Source organism: Neomonachus schauinslandi, chromosome 10 (genome assembly GCF_002201575.2).
Source record: "Neomonachus schauinslandi chromosome 10, ASM220157v2, whole genome shotgun sequence".
In the NCBI taxonomy this organism is placed as follows: Eukaryota; Metazoa; Chordata; class Mammalia; order Carnivora; family Phocidae; genus Neomonachus; species Neomonachus schauinslandi.
In genome coordinates this window covers 16,972,798-16,996,508 of record NC_058412.1, presented here as the reverse complement: position 1 = coordinate 16,996,508, position 23,711 = coordinate 16,972,798, and positions in this window count along the sequence as shown.

Sequence of the window (23,711 nt, the reverse complement as noted above, 5' to 3'; positions counted from 1 at the left end):
TGTGACTGGTACCTCAGTGGGAATAACACATGGAGGTCAAGAGGCAGATGTTCTCTTACAAATTGCTCAGCTTGTTCAAAAGGAACAAGGTGTTTGGCAAGGGAAGAAGTCAATTTAATAATTATTTAATAATATTCTGAATATTTTATCTGCCAATGCTTTATTTTCAAATAAATTGAAAGTTCTACAAAAGTAAAAATATAGTAATAAATTGAATGTGTGACTGGATGGATAAACACTTTCTATTTTGTATATAAGAGCCAACCACAATAATAGGCATGAAATAATTACAAAAATGAAATGAACTTTGATTAATTTACTGCCAAATTTGCATATCTGTCTTGCTTTTTTATTGGGGCAGGGGAGAGAGGATTGTGTGTTGGAAAGGTGGGGTTGTAAATGCAGTTACAATAGCATTGCAAACATCACAAATCAAAGCGCTTTTTTCTGAAACTGGTCACTGTTTGGTGTTTGGTAAAGTTAGTCCTAGATTATCATTTCCAGGCATTTCATGTTGAGTTCTGTGTTTGAGTTGGTTGAAATCCTTTTCCCATCCCATGTGTGTTTGAATGTATGTGATTTAGGGTGAGCAGACCCTCCCCAGGAGCTAGTCTAGAAGAACTGGACAGAGAAACTCTGCCCAGAGTGTGGCAGAAGCATCTGGAAGGTACCCTGTTTCAAAGTTAAAATGTGTGGCGGTAACTGACAACCTAGCAAATCCCCGCCTGATTTGTTCTTTTATAGAGTGAGTGCTCCCTGGGAATGAGAAAACTTATCCCCAAATCTTTTGTTAAACTCTTCTTGGGCTGTGCTTAAAGAGCATGAGCTGGTGTCTATTCTTGGGTTTTCTTTGTGTGTGTGTTGTGCTGAGAACGTAGGAGATCTGGGCAAGCCACCTCCTCCCCCTGCATCAGAGAACATTACTTTCTGTAGACTCCAATAACATGTACACCTTCTCCCACTGCTTCACAAAGCCCTTTACATCTCCATGAAAGGTCTTCATCAGAGCTCCCTCAGTGAAGAAGTCAAGGAATGGAACCCTGAGTTCGTTTTGATTCATGAATCTGAATGTCCATAGAACTTCAAATAAATCCAAGTCTTTGCTGACTACTGCAGTGCAGTCAGCACAGTGATCTTGGGCAAGTTCCTAAACCTCCTTCTGCCTCAGTTTACTCATCTGTAAAATGGTGCCAGTCATGTACCAACCTTAGAAGATTGTTGTGAAGAGTGAATGATTGAGCATATGGTAAGGGCCTAGAACACACCCTGGCAAATAGGGAGCATCTGATATATCTAAGGCATGTTGCTGATACTGCTTCCTGGATAACTGTATGGAGTTCCTTGGAGATCCACTGTGTCACTGTAGGAATGGGGGCCGAGAAACCAGCATCCTTGGATTCCTGACCCACGAGCTTGACAAGCCCTTTCCTACCCCACCTTCAGTAAAGGGCATCTTCTGGTCATTCATGTGCTGGGGGGGGGCACTGAACCCATCTTCTCCAGGCCACGCTGATCTTCTCTCCCCTGCTCCCCAATGCAGGTACCCTGCACAGCTCACCACATCACCTCACAGGGTTCCTGTGCTTCTGCCCTGCTGTCCCACCTAGACTAGGAGGTCTCACCAGTTCTTGGTGTTTTATTACCTTGAAATTCTTTAATGTTACAGTTCACAAATGCAGAGTATATAGAGGCTTATCAAGGCAGTATCTGGTGGGAAATACATTTGTGTGTGAGGGGTTGCTACTGGGGAGCTGCATATTACTCTTCTTACCATGTGGGCACCAGAATTTGATGGTAATTGCACACTGTACCCTCCTTGCCCTAAAACCTATATTTAGCAATCCCTGAAGGGGCTCTCAGAATTGTACATAAAGGCAATAAAGATTAAGTAACAATGGTTAAACCCAGTTGATAGAAATAACTCTGTGTAGTTTTCTAACTTAGCATAATTATGTATTTAGCAAACTATAAATTGATGTTAGAATTGTGCAGAGATGTTTCTTTCATTGTTAAAACACTGCAGAGGCTTTCAAACTACTTTATTCTATTCTATTTTTAATATATATATATTTTTTTACCTACATGCCTCTTTCTTCTAACAAAATCTTATGCTGGGAACCAAGTACCTAAACAAAAGAGGGAGAGAGAGAGAGAAGTGTGTGGGTAAGAGCAAGGGGGTAGAGAGCTGCTCTAAAGAGGAAGCATGAGTGGCAGTCCTAAACTCTCCCCAGGCATCTCCTGGGCACCATCCATGGATATTTAGGGAGCAGTGGAAACTACCGGCTTTAAAAAGAATGAGCTGGGGCGCCTGGGTGGCTCAGATGGTTGAGCGTCTGCCTTCGGCTCAAGTCATGATTTCAGGGTCCTGGGATCGAGTCCCGCATCGGGCTCCCTGCTCCTTGGGAGCCTGCTTCTCGCTCTGCCTCTCTCTCTCTCTCATGAATAAATAAATAAAATCTTTAAAAAAAATAAGTAAAAAAATAAAAAGAATGAGCTGTGGAATGGAACAAGTCTTGGTCTGTCACTTACATGCAAGAAAATTATGGGATGGATAAGTCACAGGAATAAAAGGCACAGCATGAGAGATCTAATCGATGATACTGTGGTAGCATTGTGTAATGACAGGTGGTAGTCACACTTGTGGTGAGCACAGCATAACATATAAACTTGTGGAATCACATGTTGTACACCTGAAACTAATGTAACAATGTGTATCAAATATACTTAAAAAAATGGAAAAGTACTGGACAGTCTACTGAGATCTGTGAGCTACAAGATAAATAGTCAATATATTACCTTCAAGTGTTGGAAGAATCAACCAATATGTGGTAGAGGATAGAGCATGTCCTCCTACAAGTTAGAGACTATTCTTCTTTTCTGTGTTTCATGTCATGAGAAGCCATGTGCTAGCCTGGGTTGAAACGGCTGCTTCCTTCCATAACATGGTTGTCGCAGGCCCTAGTGAAGAAGACAGAAAGAGGTCTTTAATCATTTACACCTGATGCTCATTGTTCCTAATGCTCTACTTGCATTACCACAGCAAGTCCACAAAGTGCAAGCTAAAAAATCTATCAAGCAAAGGTGTGCCTCCTGGTTGGTGTTCACTGCTCTAGTGTAAGCCTCATCTCCTGAGGGTGCTGCCAAAGTGGTGAGATGCGTCTGTACCTCTGCTCACTCCTTATCTGTTATTTTTATTTTTACTCTCAGATTTCCTTGAAAATACTCTTACATGGATGATGAAAGTATACTATAAATGGACCTCAATGTAAGAGAAAACTTTCAGTACTCAGGCAAAGGGAGGCAAATGGTTTCATTACTACTTGTGGCTAGAGTTCCACATAAGAGTTGTCTAAATTGGTTAATAGTCATTATCGACATGACCTGATGATCCAGGTAGCCTGGGGACTCAGGACCATGCTGGGACTCACCTAGGCAGGTCAGAGTTACGCATTCATCATCATTTCTGCCTCTAGACCTCCACATGTCTTGCTGATTTCAGAAAGTAAGTAACACAGTGTGCCTTGGTTGTGTTCAGACAGGAATCAGGGCAGGGTTTCTTGCATTTTAAAGTGCCCTTACATTGAATGACACAGCTCTCAACAGCCACACCCACTTCCCTCCTTCTGGGTACACACAGCCAGCTGGGAGGATCTGAATGACTTCTGGCTGGAGGTGATATACTGAATACTGGAAGCACAGTCACTGGTAGGATATGGCCTATATCATTGTTTGATAATTTTCATATATGGAGCACACTAACAGTTTTTATGCTTACTATTGTAGAGTATATGGGCCCTGAGCAGGGCACATAGCAAAGCCCACTTAGGATTTAAGAATGGAACCACTTTAAATATGACTCAAGTGTGCATTGCTTGCAATTAGAAATGCTTCAAATGAGGTTTCCTTCCCTCTTTCTCAGGTGGTTCGCTGTGAGGGAATTTGGGGTGGTCTACAAATTGCAATCTGCCCTCTTTCCTATTTTCTTTTAAATTCCTAAATGGAAGTTTTGCACCTTTGGACCTGTTGGTAACCTTGGGGCTCTGCCAGGGGAGAAAGGAGAGAGATTAGCTCAGAGTTCTCCTCTGGCCACAGGAGCAGTTTGCAGAGATGCACGGGTAGGCAGAAAGTCATCCTGGGCCCCATAGTCCATCCTATTTCCTTTGGGCCTTTCTTTTCTGACTGCAATTTTCACCTCACCCAGGTGTGAAAACCTTTCCTGGGGAGAGGAAGATGCAAGTTCCTCTATCAGCAGCAGGTTGAAGTCATTGTCCTCCTTGTAACTGAGGAAGTGGGTCTGTGACTTGGCCTCTGATTTTGCTCAGACACTTGAACTATTCATACTCTATTAGACACATATGAAGGAAGGAAATTGGACTTTCTCAGGTTGCAGATGTATCAGCAGGGATGTATGGCTGAAAATTAATTCCCTGACACAGACTGATGAAGACAGCAGTTTCCTGAAATACTGAGATATATTTTATATTTTTTATAACACGTGATCTCAATGTTACATATTTTCCCGAGTTCAAAGTGCTATTGATATTTTGACAATGGGACCTGGAATATTCCATTTTCACACACACACACACACACACACACAAACACCTTTCTTGTTAATTAGTCAAGATGTCAAGAAATTGGTCAGTGTGTCTAGTAATGAAAATACTTTAATGAAATCTATGGATCTTTTAATGAATACAGAATGTCACTTAACTATGAAGTGCTAGATGAACTTATGCCTTTTGAGATCTAGAGTTTAGCTACAACTGAAAACTAAAAGTCCCTTCTCTTAGTGTTTTTATGTATTGCTAAAATCTACTTTTTTACACATGATTTTTTTTCTTCCCTCCTTATATAGTAATAGTGTAAGCATTGCTTATCATTCAAGATTCGTTCATGATGCATTTGGTGGATGCCATTCTTAAACCAGCCTTGCTTATTTTTAAATCTGATTTTGTTTTTCCTTCTTACTCTTACTATGCTAAAGTCTTATGAAATCTCTGGTCATTAAATTTTATATGTCACTATTATCCATGGCTTCTAGAGTAAGTCTCTTTATTTTTCTGATCTCTTGTCCACTTAGTTGAAAGAAAGTAGCATCTGCTTTATCTTACATCATTGTTTTGATGAACAAATTGCTGATGTAAGAGAACATCAAAACCTGTGAAATATTATACAAATGTGTAAGACTATTGCTATTACTGTGTTATTATATGCACCCATATTGTGCTTTGTAGCAGAAGCAATAATCTAATCAAGACGATTAAAATCTATAACATGGAATAGCATTCAGAAGATGCTCAACATATTGGCTGAAAGACTGAAGGATTTAATAAAAGTTGGCAGGATTCTCTTGACTGTGCATCAAGGCCAAATAATTGGGATCTTTCTATGCTGCAAACACTTGACATCAGAGAGGACTTTTATTTATTTTTTTTTAATTTTTTTTAAAGATTTTATTTATTTATTTGACAGAGAGAGAGAGCGAGAGCAGGAACACAAGCAGGGGGAGTGGGAGAGGGAGAAGCAGGCTTCCTGCCGAGCAGGGAGCCCGATGTGGGACTCGATCCCAGGACCCTGGGATCATGACCTGAACCAAAGGCAGACGCTTAACGACTGAGCCACCCAGGCGCCCCTAGAGAGGACTTTTAGAAACCACAAACCATGTTGGAGAAAAAAGGCAGAAACAAAGAATCAGCAAGACACAAAGGTTACAGACATCCCCAAAATGCATCCAAGAACAACTTCTCTTCAGCTCTAGCAACAGCCCATAGCAGGGCTGAAGTCAGAGATGAAAAGCAGTAGTTCTTTAAAATACTGAGTAATATTGGTGATGTGAGGCTTGTGGTCACCTATAAGCTAGATATCTGCATCTCTCTGGGTTTTAAAAAATTGGTTTGTAGAATGAGTCTTGAAAGGGATTAGAGCAAACCAACCAATCTTATTACAACCATATGAAGCAGCTCATTGTACCCCCAGTAATGGTTTTCAGAACTGATTTTGGGGTGTGTGTGCATGTGCACACACACGTGTATTCCCTTCTGAAAACCAAAGGCATTATAACCATCAGCTAGTGTTTATGAAAGCAGTTCTCTCTACAAATTAATTCATTTTGTTTAAGATAAAATCTGGAATGGCAATTAAACAAAGCACCCTGTAGTTGTTGGAACAATGACAGGTTACTTCCATTGTGCTTATTGGTGGATAGAATGAGGAGAGAAAATGTGGATAAATGAAGCACCAATGACAAGGGAGGAAGTAACTGACAGCACTCTGACTTTAGACTGTGTTATTTCTGGGTTAAAACAATCCCTGGGAGAACCAATAGGAAAAGGAGGTGGATAGTTGTAGTGGAATCTAGAGAAAAAGGTCCTCCTCTGAGATATTTTCAGATACTAAGGTACTTCCTCATTTGTTAGAGTATGGAGATTTGCAATGCAGTGGCCACTGATGGCTTTCAGAGTTAATAACCCCTACAAGCTTCAGAATATATTACCTTGATCTTTGAGTATGCCAGTGGGGGCCGGGGTTGGGGGCTCAATCTCCCTCTCTGTCTATAGGAAGGAGCTATTTGGAAGTTCTTAAAGCAATCTCTTGCGTATAGGCAACTCCTTAATTGTTGTTCTCCTTCTCTGTTTACCCTGTTAATATGAAAATAGATATAAAAATATAAAAACTGTTTCATACTGTATCCAAGCATGAAATAAGCTTTCTTGAATCTGTCCATCTCTATTTTGTCCTAGGCATGTGGCACCATAATTGGAGATGCTAGAGTAACAGTATAAGAATAAATTCCATGTCTTGAGCTTGAGGAATTAATGTGTTGAGATCTGTGCATAAATGGTAAAAATAAATAAATAAATAAATAAATAGGGGATGCTGCAGTATCTGTTACATGTGTAGTACACTCTAAATTATCTGAGGGTTAGTCGGGCTTAGAGTCAGGTATGTGAGGGGAATTCAGGGGACTTCAGTTCAGTAAATATGTGTCAAATACCTCTCCTGTCTCTTCCTAAACACTTAGGACATCAAGATGAGTCCATCGCAGCCCATGTTTTCTGCATGCTTATAAACCTTTAAGAAAGGACTGGACAAATAGGAAAATGAAAGTAAAAGTATAATTAGTAGGTGGGCTATTATTTCTATATGGGGGAATTGAAAATGAATTGAAGTTGACTCCAGAAACAGCCTGCCTGCAACATTTTAACCTCAATGCCATTGCTTTCCTAAATGAAAGGTCCAAATAGCCCAGTACTTTCCATATTGAAAGTTGAGAAAGAGATGAGCTGGATCAGCTCTATCTGATAACTGACTTGGTTTTTTTCTCTAATGCTCGGTCTTTTTGAAATCTCACTCCCATGGGTTTAAACATTCTGGAATGCTTTCCATAATGCTTTCCATTATTACTCAAAAGACGTTTTGTTCACAGAGGGCAAAAATTGGAAAGAACAAGTTTGGCAATCTCACTGGTATGGAAACCAAGACTTACTATTCCTCTTCATTTTCCTCTCCTTGACATGCCAACAAAGTATTATTAAGCACTATTTCTCAGAGAAGTGAGAAATCATGCTTGGCTTGTATATCAGGAAAGACTTCACAAAGTAGTTGGAATTTGAAAAGAAATCTAAATACAGATTAAGATTTTCATGGGAGACAGAGTGGAGAGAAGATATTTCACTTGCAGAGAATATGAATGGAGATACAAAGATAAAATAGTGTGAAACATGATAGGGACAGTGTGTAATTATATTTTGTGGGAGCTTAACTATGTATTGATGAAAAAAATGAAGTAAATTCTGGAATGTACGTGTCAACCATGTTTTGCACAGTTTTAAATGCCAAGATGTACGTAAAATCCAGTACACAGGGAGAGAGTCATAGAGGTTTTATTGGAGATAGTAATGTGTTTGAAGTTTATCTTCACAAAATTAGTATGGCTGTCATACATGAATTATCTAAATTAAGGCAAGTAGGTATTAGAGAAACCAATTAATGAGCTATTAAAAGAGCAAAAGCAAAATATAATAAAAGTCTAATTAATTTGATGGTAATGGGCAGGGTGATGAGTGGGTAAATGAGATGAATATCATGAAGGTAGAATTCTGCATGACTTGGCATATAGATTTAGAATACAGTGAGTGGCTCTAATGAATGTAAAGAAAAATGGAAGGATAAGAGAACATGACTCCAGGAATTGGTTGTTTAGGAACAAGAAAGTGCCATTATTGGGAACTAGATAATCAGGTGGAGAACCTGGTTGTTCCAAATGATGAATGCATAGCTACATGGAGGGCTAGATGTTTTAGGAACAGGAGTATATTACTTGCAAAGGCATATTTTAGAATGATCAATTTGGTGGGAGTGAGAGGATGGATTGAAAGGGGTGAGTGCTTTGAATAATAGTTGGTTTATCATTATTAGAAGCTTCAAAAGGATCATCCCAAAATGGCAGGATATATAGGAAATAATGGGACATCACAATAAACAATGATGATTTGTGAGTACATAACTAAACAGACTTTATGTCTAGCAAGTGGCTATTCCCACTGATTTTTAAGAAGAATTTTCAGGGGCATAGAACCTACATAATTTACATATGGAAGTCAGTTTTCACCAAAAAACCAAACCAAAACAAAAAAAAACCAGTCTTTACTAATCCTTCTGGAAGGCACACACGTATCCACAGGAAAGGAGGGGAGAACTCCATGTATTTTCACTGAGGGCCCCCCACAGTCAAAGGATAAAGACAAGAAAGACACATATTGATAAAGAAATTTTAATAACTGGAAGGAAAGGATAACACTTTTCAGCTTACAGAACTTGAGTACAATTACCTGACATCTATTTTTTAAGAAAGAGAAGGAAATTTAATTGAATGCATAGTTAGACATCTATCAAAATGAATTTTCTTTAAAAACCTCATATAACAATATCCCATTTCTCTCTCAGCATAATGATTTCTTACCAACAAAGCCTGTCAGTGTTTCCTAGAAGCAATATTGAAGTAACTTCTTGCTGGAAATTCAGCAAATGAACTTTTTCTGCTCCCAGAATCTCTGTCCTCATTAGGCTAGTTAGAAATTCGCCCGGGGCTCCCAGCCCTTCTTCTCTCTGACGGATGCGAAGTGTAGAGGAGCTAATGGACACTTTAACTGTTAGGGGGCTTTCGATTCAATCCCTTGCAGCCTGGCAGCTCATTCTAAGTCCTTTCAGAGGAGCTGCAATCATATGCTCAAATATGATGGTTAAATATGGGCTGGAAGGGAAATAGCATTTTTTCCCCCTCATCATGAGAGATACTTTTTAAAAACAGGAAGTCATTCCTAAGTTTTCCAACTGGTTGGAACCCTCACCTATTCAAGAAGTCCCTCCCACTGGATGTCCCTGTAGCAATTTGGTCCTTGTAAGGAGAAAAGGGGGCAGGAAGACCCTTCTCTAGGTCCATCTATGTTGACACAACCTCCTCCCATGGGCCATAATGTCATATATTTAAAATACCATCTAATAGCAATTGCTAATAGAATAAAACAGCCTGAAAACAGTTTGAATTTCAAATAAATGAAAACTGACAAGCACCCTGTGAAGTGAACCATGTTTCCAGGTAAATGTGTATTATCTGAATAGGTGTAATTAGCAGTTTTCCCAGTTACCTTACCTTTCACCCCCACCCTTCTTGTCCCAATATCAGCACCAATAAAGTGGTCAGTGATTGCTCTCTGATTGTCGTGTCCCCTGTTTCAGTATTTAGTTGGAAGGTTTTTAAGTGATTGTTTCTTTTCTTCTACTTCTCAGTTCTCCCCCAACCAGCCTGGCACTGAAGCTCGATTTTGCAATTCTTGACTGCATTCTTAATCTACAGGTCAAATTTGGTTTGGGGAACATTGCCTTGATGTTTCAGATGGTTTAGATTCAATAATCCACAAATGTCTAGACATTCAAATGAGGTCAGGGGGAAAAAAAATCTATTCTTTGAAATTTATTTAGCAATTTCAGACATCGATTTGGAGAATGTGTCTTCCGCAAGCAACCGAAAGAGAAATTTGTACTGGTTCTAAATATGAATCAAAGTGGCAAGGCCCAGACTGTCTTATCTTTCTAAATGTAAGCCTTTTGGAATCTATAAAGATGCTCCTGTGAATTTGGCTGGTGGTGAAGTGTCAAGGCACAATTTATCCAAAATGACTGCCATTGCTGGGAGTCCAGAGCTGAATGTAAAGAGGCACTGTCTTGCCGAAGCATTGGAGTTCAAAATTCAATATTGATGGGATTGTTTTCTCCAGAATGTTACCTCATGATTTCTTCAAGTCTATTGACTATTTTTTCTTGGAAAAAAAAAATATATTTTGTCTGGTGGCTAAAGAACTTAATGGTACAAGGTCCAGCTCATGTGTCTCCCAAGACTGTATAAAAACCAAAGGCTTTTGAATCTGTGGCAATCTATACGCCGCTGCTCTGGCAATAGCATGTCCCATCGTTAACTCTGATGGCATGACCTAACATAATATGACACGCAGTAGAAGAAGTAACGTGACAGGTGGATCACACAGGCAGTGCTGCACATGAGAAATATGACATCTTATCTGAAACCAATCCTGCTTTTAGCAAAGATACTACCTCAAAGGGCACATCACTTTTGTCCACATCCTTCGAGCTTTTTGATAATATGAGATTCATGTAAAGACCACATTGGCTATGGACACAGAGGTAAGCAGTCTTCAGGCAGTGAAAAAAGTCAATCTCTGACAGCTGACATGCTCCAGCAGTCAGTCAGAGGAGGTGTAATTAGGCAGTGGGCATAAAGAGGGGCCACCTAGATCCTACACTACCAAGTCTCTAGGACTAAGATCTACAACAAAGCAGTCAAGGTATTCCTGAAGAGGATAGTTGGGATGAATGCTGTTGAGAAAGCATTAATCTGTTCTCCAAAGATTTCTTTGCAGAGTTTCAGAACTTGGTCCTAGTTCATTTCCTCATTCAATTAATGTAATTCATGTATATATTGCATGTATCAGTCAAGGTCCTGTCAGAAAGATAGAAACCACTCTAAGAATTCCAAACGACAGAAAATTAAGTATAGAAGCATATTTACAAATTGTTGGAAGAATGAGGGAGGGAAATTGGAGGGCGAGATGAACAATGAGAGACTATGGACTCTGAGAAACAAACTGAGGGTTCTAGAGGGGAGGGGGGTTGGAGGGATGAGTTAGCCTGGTGATGGATATTAAGGAGGGCATGTACTGCATGGAGCACTGGGTGTTATACGCAAACAATGAATCATGGAACACTACATCAAAAACTAATGATGTAATGTATGGTGATTAACATAACATAATAATAATAAAAAATGTTGGAAAGGGTTATAGGGAAATATAGAAAAGAGTGGTGTTACCCAGAGATCAGAAAGCAGAGGAAGTCAGTACCCCCTCCTCTCAGGGCTAGAGAAAGAAAAGTGAGAAAGTGGAATTAATTCCTTAACCTAAGCCCCAGATGCTATCGGAGCCCACATTTTCCCTTTCTTTGGTACTTCTGTTACTAAGACCCAACCCCAGAATCCAACTGATAAAGGAGTCCAACAAATGTAGTTTCTAGACTTCTAGCCCCACAATACAGAGCAGAGGAAGTTTGTCAGGTGTGGCGGGGGGTGGGGAGGGGGGTTTAGTACAAAAATATAATATCTGTCATATTATGCTTTAGTCATTGTATTAAAGGTAAGTAAGGCAAGGAGATATATACATACACACACAAGAAATTGTGAATGCACTGTAGGTAAGTAATGGGTAAATGCTCATTTATTCCTAGCTATCTTCATACATCTGGGATTGGACAGTAATACCTGATATGCATTTGCATTAGTGGGATGTGGAGGATGCAGCATTATCTAAAGATATGATATGCTTAGCTACAGTGCACATCAAATGCTTTAATATGGCTTATACTTTAATCCTATTTACTAAAGGTTTGCAAATCATTTTAGCACTATAGTTCTCAAAGTTTGGATTTCAGATAGTGGGTTAGAATTTATGTTTTGTTATTTACTGTCTTCTCAACTGAGTCACAATAAATATTGGATATTTAACTTAAAGATTGACCCTAATACCCATGGAAGAGAGACACATATTTAATATGTTACTACAAATCTTGTAGAACACCACATTTTTCTTTTAAGAGCAGCAAAAAAATAGGGGAAAAAAACAAATTATGGAAAATTAAAGAATTTACATTTAAGTTGCAAAAAGAATTTCCTACAAGAAGCTTTTTTTTTTTTACATGGCACAGAAATGCCTCATTAGATTGATCATCAATGCGAAGTGAGGTGTTCCACTTAGCTGGTTTCTTCACATAAGCAAAGACTACCTTTTTAATTTATTTTTAATCATTGTAATATTTTTAGAGTTTATTGTTTTCCTGCATACAAAATTAATGTGTGACAGAGGAGTTGGATCAAGATTGCAACTTAGGTCATTTTTTTACTTCCACTCCTACTGAAAGCGAACTGAAATGATAGAAATACTATTAAGAAAGAATATTTCTGTATAAACACTAAGAAATAAAGTATCCAAAGCATAAACATCCTTCACTTCAAAGTGCAAGGTAGGATTATCTTTATTCTGAAGATACAGAACTTGTTTTTTCCTTTAAAGCAGTGCCACAGTTAAGTATTTTGTCAATGATCAAACAGCACGTAAAGTGGTGTATCCAGGATTTAATCTAAGTCTGTTTGCAACTAAAGGCCATGCTCTTTATTTATTTCTCTTTTTAAAATTTATTATCGTAGCTTAAATCATCAAGAAGGCATGATTTAAACTAGGTCTTAAAAAGTGGAAAGAATTCACATTCAGAATGACAGAGGTAGGAATACTAAAAGGTGAGAAAAGTTGGAAAACAATTCAGAAGCGAGAAATCACATAGCATTTGGGAAGGCATCTACTTTCCCTGGAACATATGTGGAGCAATAGTGGCAAATAAGGCAGTCATAGTGAAGATACTGCACCCCAAACTATTATACCCCAAACTGATGGAGGTAGACATGCTTCTGTAGGAGTTGAGTGTCATTAAAGCTGACATATCTTTGTAATCTAGCAATGCATTTTTGGAATGGAAGAGATTATAAAAGTGGTAAGGCACAGTAAGAGAATTTTTTGTTTGGAGGTGAGTTGTATGGGGAATAAAATCAAGCTTCATTTAGGGGAATTTTTGAAGAAGTAGATAAATACAACACAAAGACATATATGGCTGACTTAAATAATGCTCATATTACTAATATTATCACATTAGTCTAAGAAGTAAGTACACTCCTATTTTCAGAGTAAAATGATAAATTTAATTTTGGATCTGTTGAGAATGAGGGGATTACAGGTTACCCAGGAGATGATGTCCAATAGACAATTTGGATTTAGATCCATCAGATAGCTGAGGGCTGGATTTTGGAGTATTCTATAGGGAAGTGGTCCTGTATCCAGTACATAGTAATTGCTCAGATATTAATTAAACTGAATTGAATTGCATTGAACTGAATTGAACTGAACAGGGTCATATCAAATACATCAGAGAGAAAGTAGTCAAACAATTAGCAGGAAACCAACATAGTTACCTTGCTGTGTTAAAGAAGTATAGCAGGAGTAATAAGGTATTCCATGGGGTAAGGCAGGGTACATGCTGGAAAGAAGGCTCTGGAAATGGGGACACAAAGTGGTCAGTATGGTAGCCATAGTTCAAAGAATTCTGGAATGTGCAAGTGATTTTGCATTAAAAACCTGTTTATTGAGTGTCTACTATAATAAATACAGCAAATAAAATAGTGAGATGCTTTCACATGGATGTAGATGCTTCCAGTTTACAAGGCAGCCAGGTGCTAATACAGTACTGAAGTGAATCCATCGCAGAACCTGCCCTTGAGGAGCTCACATTTGTCTATGGGAGATGGAACAAGTGCAAGAGTAGAAAAGTAAGAATGTCTCAAGAGAAGACAACAAGTTTGCCTTTTCCCCAGACATTCCTATTCTAGTAACATCTGGTCTGTCATCCATTGCTGATGAATTAATGAGAACTTAAAATACACTCCTCCTTTGTTAGACTGTAAGCTCTATGAGGTCAGAGACTGTGTCTGCCTTGTTCATGCTGCTTCCTTGGCACATAGAATAAAACCTGGTGCAAGGGTTGCTCAATAAAACATTTTTCAAGAAAAAAAAAATGGATGATGGATAGATGGAAGGATGAATGCATGAATAGATAGATCCCTGACCACTGTTTATGTAAATACTGCTTCACATCACTCTGTTTCTTTTTTTCATTGTATTTACCCATCGACATATTTCTCCTATTATTTCAGTCCTTATTTTTGAAAATACAAAAGGTAGTGAAGTACTTAGCAGCTCTCCTGCTTGAAATCTGCCACACTGTATCTTTCAACCTTGTGTCCTTGATTTATTCCTTCAACATCACAGCCATAGCCAAGGTACCTTAAAAATACAATAAAAGATAGTTAGATTCTTTTGAAAGATAGAAAATGCAATTTTCTTCACTTTCTCAAATGATACAGCTTTTGAAAATATTAGGCTTTTGACCAACTTCTGAATTCAGAGCTAAAGAGTTGCCTTTCAATTACTTCCCACATGAACATAATGTGATTTGATATTGTCACCTGGTTTGGATAAATGGGAAGTTATTTGCAGTTAGTCTGAGAGGTACTGAAGAACACTTTTTGGAGAGTTGATCAGATTTTGCTAGACTTTGAAGTCCTTGGGGTCCTTGCAACCACCCAAGTACATCAAATTATTTGAGGGAGATGAGAAAACTTGTTTTGATTAAATTGAGACCATTCTCTGACCTTCTAAGCCTTCAGACAAGTTAGGGACTAAGGCACACTGCACATGTCTCTTTCTGAAATGTTCTCCACCTTAGTTTTTATATGAAAGTGAAAGCACAGCTCTGAAACACATGAAGAAATCTGAGGATTCTGTAGAGACAGGAGTGGTGTGACATAAATCTCAGGAAGGCATCTTCATAAATGTCCCAGTCGATTTCTGCTATCGTGTGAGGCTGGGCTCTGCATTTCTATAAAATCCAGTCGGGAAACCTTCTGAGATGACTTCATGAGAAACTAATACTCCTGCAGATTGGCCCAAAGAAGCCATACCCCCATGGGTCATATTATACATTTAAGGATTGTTGTGCTTTAAAATTATATTGTAAATGCATGACTAAATTTATGTATATTTAACATCAGTATTAGGTGTTAATAGGTTTCATGTGAGAAGGGACATTGAGACCACTCTTGGGAAGTTTTTGTCTAGGGACGTCAGATAGTCCTATATCTACAGAAGTATATGGTCAGAGAATAGGATATGTTCTGACATGTCAGCATTTTTTTTTCCCTGACAAATTCCATGCCCTGGAGAAAGAGAAAGATTTATAAAATAAGCATGTGAGTGTCGAAGGCCAGGTGTATTCTAGATAGAAGAATTCTAGATAAATAGAATTTCTAGTGATAGAAACACTGTTGGGGCAGACATCTAAGGAAGGTGAGGAGAGAGAAGGCAGTGAAGCCATGTCTAGCAGGAGTGTCCAGGAGAATTACCACAGGAGAAGCAGAGGCATCTGGATATGTCTATACTCACAGAATTCTGTTTACTTTTTGTTTGTTTGTTTCTTGTTTTGTGTTTTTTTAAATATTTTTTTATTATGTTAATCACCATACATTACATAGTTTTTGATGTAGTGTTCCATGATTCATTGTTTGCATATAACACCCAGTGCTCCATGCAGAACGTGCCCTCTTTAATACCCATCACCAGGCTAACCCATCTCCCCACCCACCTCCACTCTAGAACCCTCAGTTTGTTTCTCAGAGTCCATAGTCTCTCATGGCTCGTCTCCCCCTCCAATTTCCCCCCCTTCATTTTTCCCTTCCTGCTATCTTCTTCTTCTTTTTTTTTTTTTTTAACATATAATGTATTGTTTCAGAGGTACAGGTCTGTGATTCAACACTCTTGCACAATTCACAGTGCTCACCATAGCACATACCCTCCCCAATGTCTATCACCCAGCCACTCCATCCCTCCCACACCCCACCACTCCAGCAAATCTCAGTTTGTTTCCTGAGATTAAGAATTCCTCATATCAGTGAGGTCATATGATACATGTCTTTCTCTGATTGACTTATTTTGCTCAGGATAATACCCTCCAGTTCCATCGACATCATTGCAAATGGCAAGATTTCATTCCTTTTGATGGCTGCATAATATTCCAGTGTGTGTGTGTGTGTGTGTGTGTGTGTATCTCACATCTTCTTTATCCATTCATCTGTCAATGGACATCTTGGCTCTTTCCATAGTTTGGCTATTGTGGACATTGCTGCTATAAACATCAGGGTGCACGTACCCCTTCAGATCCCTACATTTGTATCTTTGGAGTAAATACCCAGTAGTGCAATTGCTGGGTCATAGGGTAGCTCTATTTTCAACTTTTTGAGGAACCTCCATACTGTTTTCCAGAGTAGCTGCACCAGCTTGCATTCCCACCAAGAGTGTAGGAGGGTTCCCCTTTCTCTGCATCCCTGCCAACATCTGTCATTTCCTGACTTGTTAATTTTAGCCATTCTGACTGGTGTGAGGTGGTATCTCATTGAGGTTTTGATTTGGATTTCCCTGATGCCGAGCAATGTTGAGCACTTTCTCATGTGTCTGTTGACCATTTGGATGTCTTCTTTGGAAAAATGTCTGTTCACGTCTTCTGCACATTTCTTGATTGGATCATTTGTTCTCTGGGTGTTGAGTTTAAGAAGTTCTTTATAGATTTTGGATACTAGCCCTTTATCTGGTATGTCATTTGCAAATATCTTCTCCCATTCTGTCAGTTGTCTTTTGGTTTTTGTTGACTGTTTCTTTTGCTGTGCAAAAGCTTTTTATCTTGATGAAGTCCCAATAGTTCATTTTTGCCCTTGCTTCCCTTGCCTTTGGCGATGTTTCTAGGAAGAAGTTGCTGCAGCTGAGGTCAAAAGGTTGCTCCCTGTGTTCTCCTTTAGGATTTTGATGGACTCCAGTCTCACATTTAGGTCTTTAATCCATTTGGAGTCTATTTTTGTGTGTGGTGTAAGGAAATGGTCCAGTTTCATTTTTCTGCGTGTGGCTGTCCAATTTTCCCAACACCATTTGTTGAAGAGACTGTCTTTTTTCCATTGGACATTCTTTCCTGCTTTGTCAAAGATGAGTTGACCATAGAGTTGAGGGTCCATTTCTGGGCTCTCTATTCTGTTCCATTGATCCACGTGTCTGATTTTGTGACAGTACCATACTGTCTTGATGATGACAGCTTTGTAATAGAGCTTGAAGTCCAGAATTGTGATGCCACCAGCTATGCTTTTCTTTTTCAACATTCCTCTGGCTATTTAGGGTCTTTTCTGGATCCATACAAATTTTAGGGTTATTTGTTCCATTTCTTTGAAAAAAGTGGATGGTATTTTGATAGGGATTGCATTAAATGTGTAGATTACTCTAGGTAGCATTTACATCTTCACAATATTTGTTCTTCCAATCCATAAGCATGGAACATTTTTCCATTTCTTTGTGTCTTCCTCAATTTCTTTCATGAGTATTTTATAGTTTTCTGAGTACAGATCCTTTGCCTCTTTGGTTAGATTTATTCCTAGGTATCTTAGGGTTTTGGGTGCAATTGTAAATGGGATCGACTCCTTGATTTCTCTTTCTTCTGTCTTGTTGTTGGTGTATAGGAATGCCACTGATTTCTGTGCATTGATTTTATATCCTGCCACTTTACTGAATTCCTGTATGATTTCTAGCAATTTTGGGGTGGAGTCTTTTGGGTTTTCCACATAAAGTATCATTATCATCTGCAAAGAGTGAGATTTTGACTTCTTTGCTGATTTGGATGCCTTTTATTTCTTTTTGTTGTGATATTGCTGTGGCTATGACTTCTAGTACTATGATGAATAGCAGTGGTGATAGGGGACATCCCTGCTGCGTTCCTGACCTTAGGGGGAAAGCTCTGTTTTTCCCCATTGAGAATGATGTTTGCTGTGGGTTTTTCATAGATGGCTTTTATGATATTGAGGTATGTACCCTCTATCCGTACACTCTGAAGAGTTTTGATCAAGAAAGGATGCTGTACTTTGTCAAATGCTTTTTCTGCATCTATTGAGAGGATCATGTGTTTCTTGATCTTCCTTTTATTAATGTATTGTATCACATTGATTGATTTGTGGATGTTGAACCAACCTTGAAGCCCAGGAATAAATCCCACTTGGTCGTGGTGAATAATCATTTTAATGTACTGTTGGATCCTATTGGCTAGTACTTTGGTGAGAATTTTTGCATCCATGTTCATCAAGGATATTGGTCTGTAATTCTTCTTTTTGATGGGGTCTTTGTCTGGTTTTGGGATCAAGGTAATGCTGGCCTCATAAAATGAGTTTGGAAGTTTTCCTTCCAGTTCTATTTTTTTGGAACAGTTTCAGAAGAATAGGTATTAATTCTTCTTGAAATGTTTGGTAGAATTCCCCTGGGAAGCCATCTGGCCCTGGGCTTTTGTTTGTTGGGAGATTTTTGATGACTGCTTCAATTTCCTTAGTGGTTATAGGTCTGTTCAGGTTTTCTATTCCTGGTTCAGTTTTGGTAGTTCATACATCTCTAGGAATGCATCCATTTCTTCCAGATTATCTAATTTGCTGACATATAGTTGCTCATAATATGTTCTTATAATTGTTTGTATTTCTTTGGTGTTGGTTGGGATCTCTCCTCTTTCATTCATGATTTTATTTCTTTGGGTCCTTTCTGTTTTCTTTTTGATAAGTCTGGCCAGGAGTTTATCAATCTTGTTAATTCTTTCAAAGAACCAGCTCCTAGTTTCATTGATCTGTTCTACTGTTCTTTTGGTTTCTATTTCATTGATTTCTGCTCTGATCTTTATTATTTCTCTTCTCCTGCTGGGTTTAGGCTTTATTTGCTGTTCTTTCTCCAGCTTCTTTAGGTGTAGGGTTAGGTTGTGTACTTGAGACCTTTCTTGTTTCTTTAGAAAGGCTTGTATTGCTATATACTTTCCTCTTAGGACTGCCTTTGCTGCATCCCAAAGATTTTTAACAGTTGTGTTTTCATTTTCATTGGTTTCCATGAATTTTTTAAATTCTTCTTTAATTTCCTTAAGGCGCCTGGGTGGCTCAGTTGGTTAAGCGACTGCCTTCAGCTCAGGTCATGATCCTGGAGTCCCAGGATCGAGTCCCACATCGGGCACCCTGCTCAGCAGGGGCTCTGCCTCTCCCTCTGACCCTCTTCCCTCTTGTGCTGTCTCTCTTCTCTCTCTCTCAAATAAATAAATAAATCTTTAAAAAAAATTTCCTCGTTGACCCATTCATTTTTTAGTAGGATGCTCTTTAGCCTCCATGTATTTGAGTTCTTTCCAACTTTCCTCTTGTGATTGGGTTCTAGTTTCAAAGCATTGTGGTCTGAAAATAGGCAGAGAATAATCCCAATCTTTTGGTACTGGTTGAGACCTGATTTGTGACCTAGGATGTGATCTATTCTGGAGAATGTCCCATGGGTACTAGAGAAGAATGTGTATTCTGTTGCTTTGGGATGGAATGTTCTGAATATGTCTGTGAAGTCCATTTGCTCCAGTGTGTCATTTAAAGTCTTCATTTCCTTGTTGAACTTTTCCCTAGATGATCTGTCCATTTCAGTGAGGGGTTGTTAAAGTCCCCCACTATTATTGTATTGTTGTTGATGTGTTTCTTTGCTTTTGTTATTAATTGGCTTATATAATTGGCTGCTCCATGTTAGGGGAATAGATATTTACAATTGTTAGATCTTCTTGTTGGATAGATGCTTTATGTATGATATACTGTCCTTCCTCATCTCTTATTATAGTCTTTGGTTTAAAGTCTAATTTGTCTGATATAAGGATTGCCATCCCAGCTTTCTTTTGGTGTCCATTAGCATGGTAAATGGTTTTCCATCCCCTCACTTTCAATCTGGCAGTGTCTTTGGGTCTAAAATGAGTCTCTTGCAGACAGCATATCAATGGGTCTTGTTTTTTTATCCAATCTGATAGCCTGTGTCTTTTGATTGGGGCATTTAGTCCATTTACATTCAGGGTAACTATTGAAAGATACAAATTTTGTGCCATTGTATTGCCTGTAGTTACTGTATATTGTCTGTGTTCCTTTCTGGTCTATGTTGCTTTTAGGCTCTCTCTTTGCTTAGAGGACCCCTTTCAATATTTCTTGTAGGGCTGGTTTTGTGTTTGCAAATTCCTTTAGTTTTTGTTTGTCCTGGAAGCTTTTTATCTCTCCTTCTATTTTCAATGACAGCCTAGCTGGATATAATATTCTTGGCTGCATATTTTTCTCGTGTAGTGCTCTGAATATATCATGCCAGTCCTTTCTGGCCTGCCAGGTATCTGGATAGGTCTGTTGCCAATCTAATGTTTCTACCATTGTAGGTTACAGATCTCTTTTCCAGAGCTGTTTTCAGGATTTTCTCTTTGTCTCTGAGACTCGTAAGTTTTACTCTTAGATGTCAGGGTGTTGACCTATTTTTATTGATTATGAGGATTTTGATGCCTGTTTCCTTTCCCAAATTAGGGACGTCTCTGCTATAATTTGCTTCAATATACTTTATGCCCCTCTCTCTCTTTTTTCTTCTTCTGGGATCCCAATTCTAATATTGTTTCATTTTATGGTATCACTTATCTCTCGAATTCTGCCCTTGTGATCCAGTAGTTGTTTATCTCTCTTTTTCTCAGCTTCTTTATTTTCCATCATTTGGTCTTCTATATCACTGATTCTCTCTTCTGCCTCATTTATCCTAGCAGTTAGCACCCCCATTTTTTATTGCACCTCATTAATAGCCTTTTTTGATTTTGACTTGGTTAGATTTAGTTCTTTTATTTCTCCAGAAAGGGTTTCTCCAGTATCTTTCATGCTTTTTTCAGGCCCAGCTAGTATCTTTAAAATCATCATTCTGAGCTCTAGTTCTGACATCTTACTAATGTCCATATTGATTAGGTCCCTGGCAGTTGGTAGTGCCTCTTGTTCTCTTTTCTGAGGTGATTTTTCCTGTCTTGTCATTTTGTCCAGAGGAGAATAGATGAATGAGAGGACAAAATGCTAACAGGGTAACAACGTCCCCAGAAAAATATACACTAAACAAATCAGAAGAGACCTGAAACCAGGGGAAAAGAAAGGGAAAGAAAGAAAAAAGAAAAAAAAAAAAAAACGATAAAGATTTAAAAAAAAAACAGAATATGATCAAATATGATTAGCCTGGTGCATAGATCAGTGCCACACCCTAGATTTGGGGTGTATTTCGGTCTGTTAGAAGAAAGTGCCTCCCAAAATTTTAAAGAAAGAAAAACTTATATATGTACAAAAATAAGGGTAAATACGATGAAGGGATGGAATATGACTGTAAAGATGAAAATTATAAAAGATTTTATAAAAGGAATTGATAAGAAGTTGGTTGAAAAAAGAAAGAAAAGGATTTAAAAAAAAAAAGGCGGAAGAGAATGTGATCAGGCAGGAGACTAGAACAAAGCCATACACTAGAGATTTAGGGTATATTTTGGTCTGTTAGAAGGAACTGTATCCCAAAATTTTAAAGAGATAAAACTTGTATATGTGCGTATATATATATATGTATATATATATATATATATACATTTACAAGTTTTTATATATATATATATATATATATACACACACACCAAAAATAAGGTTAACTACTATTAAGGGATAGAATATGGCTATTAAAACCAAAAATAAAGATTTTTTTTAAAAAGGGATTGATAAGATGTTGGTTGAAAAAGGGAAAAAGAAAAATTCAAAAAAAAAAAAAGAAAAAGAAAGTTAAAAAAAATTAACTTTGAAAGACTAAAGAATCATGGGGAAAAAAAGCCATGAATTCTATGTGCTGTATTCCCCTAGTGCTGGAGTTCTGCCATTCTCATTGATCGGTAAACTTGGTCTTGGCTGGCTGTTCTTGCTGATTTTCTGGGGGAGGGGCCTGTTGCCTTGGTTCCCAAATGTCTTTGCAGGAGGCAGAATTGCCCTGCCCTTGCCGGTCCAGGCAAAGTAATCTGCTGGGGTTTGCTCTCGGGAGCTTTTGTTCCCTGCAAGCTTTCCATACAGCTTTGGAGGACACGAGCAAAAATGGCGGCCTCCCAGTCTCCACCCCGGAGGAGCTGAGAACTCGGGGCCCCGCTTCTCAGTGCACCCCCAGAGAAAAGCAATCACTCCCGTCTCCCCAGTCTCCGGCCGCACTCCGTGCTCACCCGGCCTGTGACCGAGCGTTTCTATCTCTGGCACTCGACCCCGGGTGGAGTCTCCAAACCCAGCAGATCCCTGCGGTGTGCTCCTGCGCCGCTCCTCCCAGAGGAGGAAGGGGAGTCTCCCCAGATCTGCCACTTGTTGGGTCCCTGTTGGAGGCGCAGTGGCCCAACTGTGCCACGGACCATGGTTTATGGCAACCCCGAGCTGAGAGCCCGCTCCTTGGCTCCATCTCTGCAGCCGGCTTCCCCGCTCCAACACCTCGAACTCTGCCGCACTCAGGCACCCCCGGTCTTTCTGTGACCCCAAGGGTCCTGAGACCACACTGTCCCAGAGAGGTTCCACTCCCCGCTTAGCCACTGGAGCAACGTCCCTCAGCAGAGATGACTTCTAAAATTTCCGATTTTGTGCTCCATGGCTCTATCACTTGCCAGAAGCTACTGAGGGAGGCCCCCTCCCCCGCCATCTATCCTCCCGAATATCGCCTCAGATTCACTTCTCCGCACGTCCTACCTTCCAGTAAGTGGTTGCTTTTCTGTTCAGAGAGTTGCTGCTATTCTTTTCTTCGATCTCCTGTTGCATTCGTAGGTGTTCAGAATGGTTTGATCCCTATCCAGCTGAATTCCTGGAACCAGACGAAATTTAGGTCTCCTACTCCTCCACCATCTTGCTCCTCCCTCCTCTCTGTTTACTCTTTATTATCCAGTTGGTTTTCTGCTAAGTGAAAATGCTAAGACTTGAGCTCTACATATTCAGAAGCTGCTTTATGTCCTTGATATGGAAGAACATTATGATAAAAGTAATGTTTGAAATTAAATCTGTAATACTTATTGTTGACACCTAACTTTTTTTTTTTTTAGCACATAGCTCGTGCCAGGCACTATGCCTTTATATTTATGAACTAATGTAAACCTCAGAACAATTTGATGAGATTGCTACCATTACCTCTATGAGTAAACTAAGGATCAGAAAAGGTAAATAATTTGCCCAAGAATACTCGGGGAATCAAAGGCAGTGTTGGGAACCAAACCCAGGCATTTGTACTCCAGAGTCTACTAAATCACTATGCTGTGATTTCAGTTTGTTCAATATCTCTGTCACATATCTTTAAATAACAATGAAGTTTTTACAACAAAATAACTCTTAATAGTTTCATATTATTGTTTGTTAGGAATATATAACATTGTTTACTCAGTTCTCTCTTTGGTCAACAGTTAGATTGTTCTCCATTTTTGAAAAATGCTATGATAAACAAAGCTGCATGAATTTTTATCTTTGCAAACACACCTTCAGGAAAACTCAGTTCTTAGCGGTGAAATGACTGGATCAAAGGATATGCATATTTTTAAGGATTTTGACATATGCTATCATAAATCACTCTCCAGAAAGATTGTCTCAAATTGCATTGCACCATCAGAGAGTGAGATGATCAATA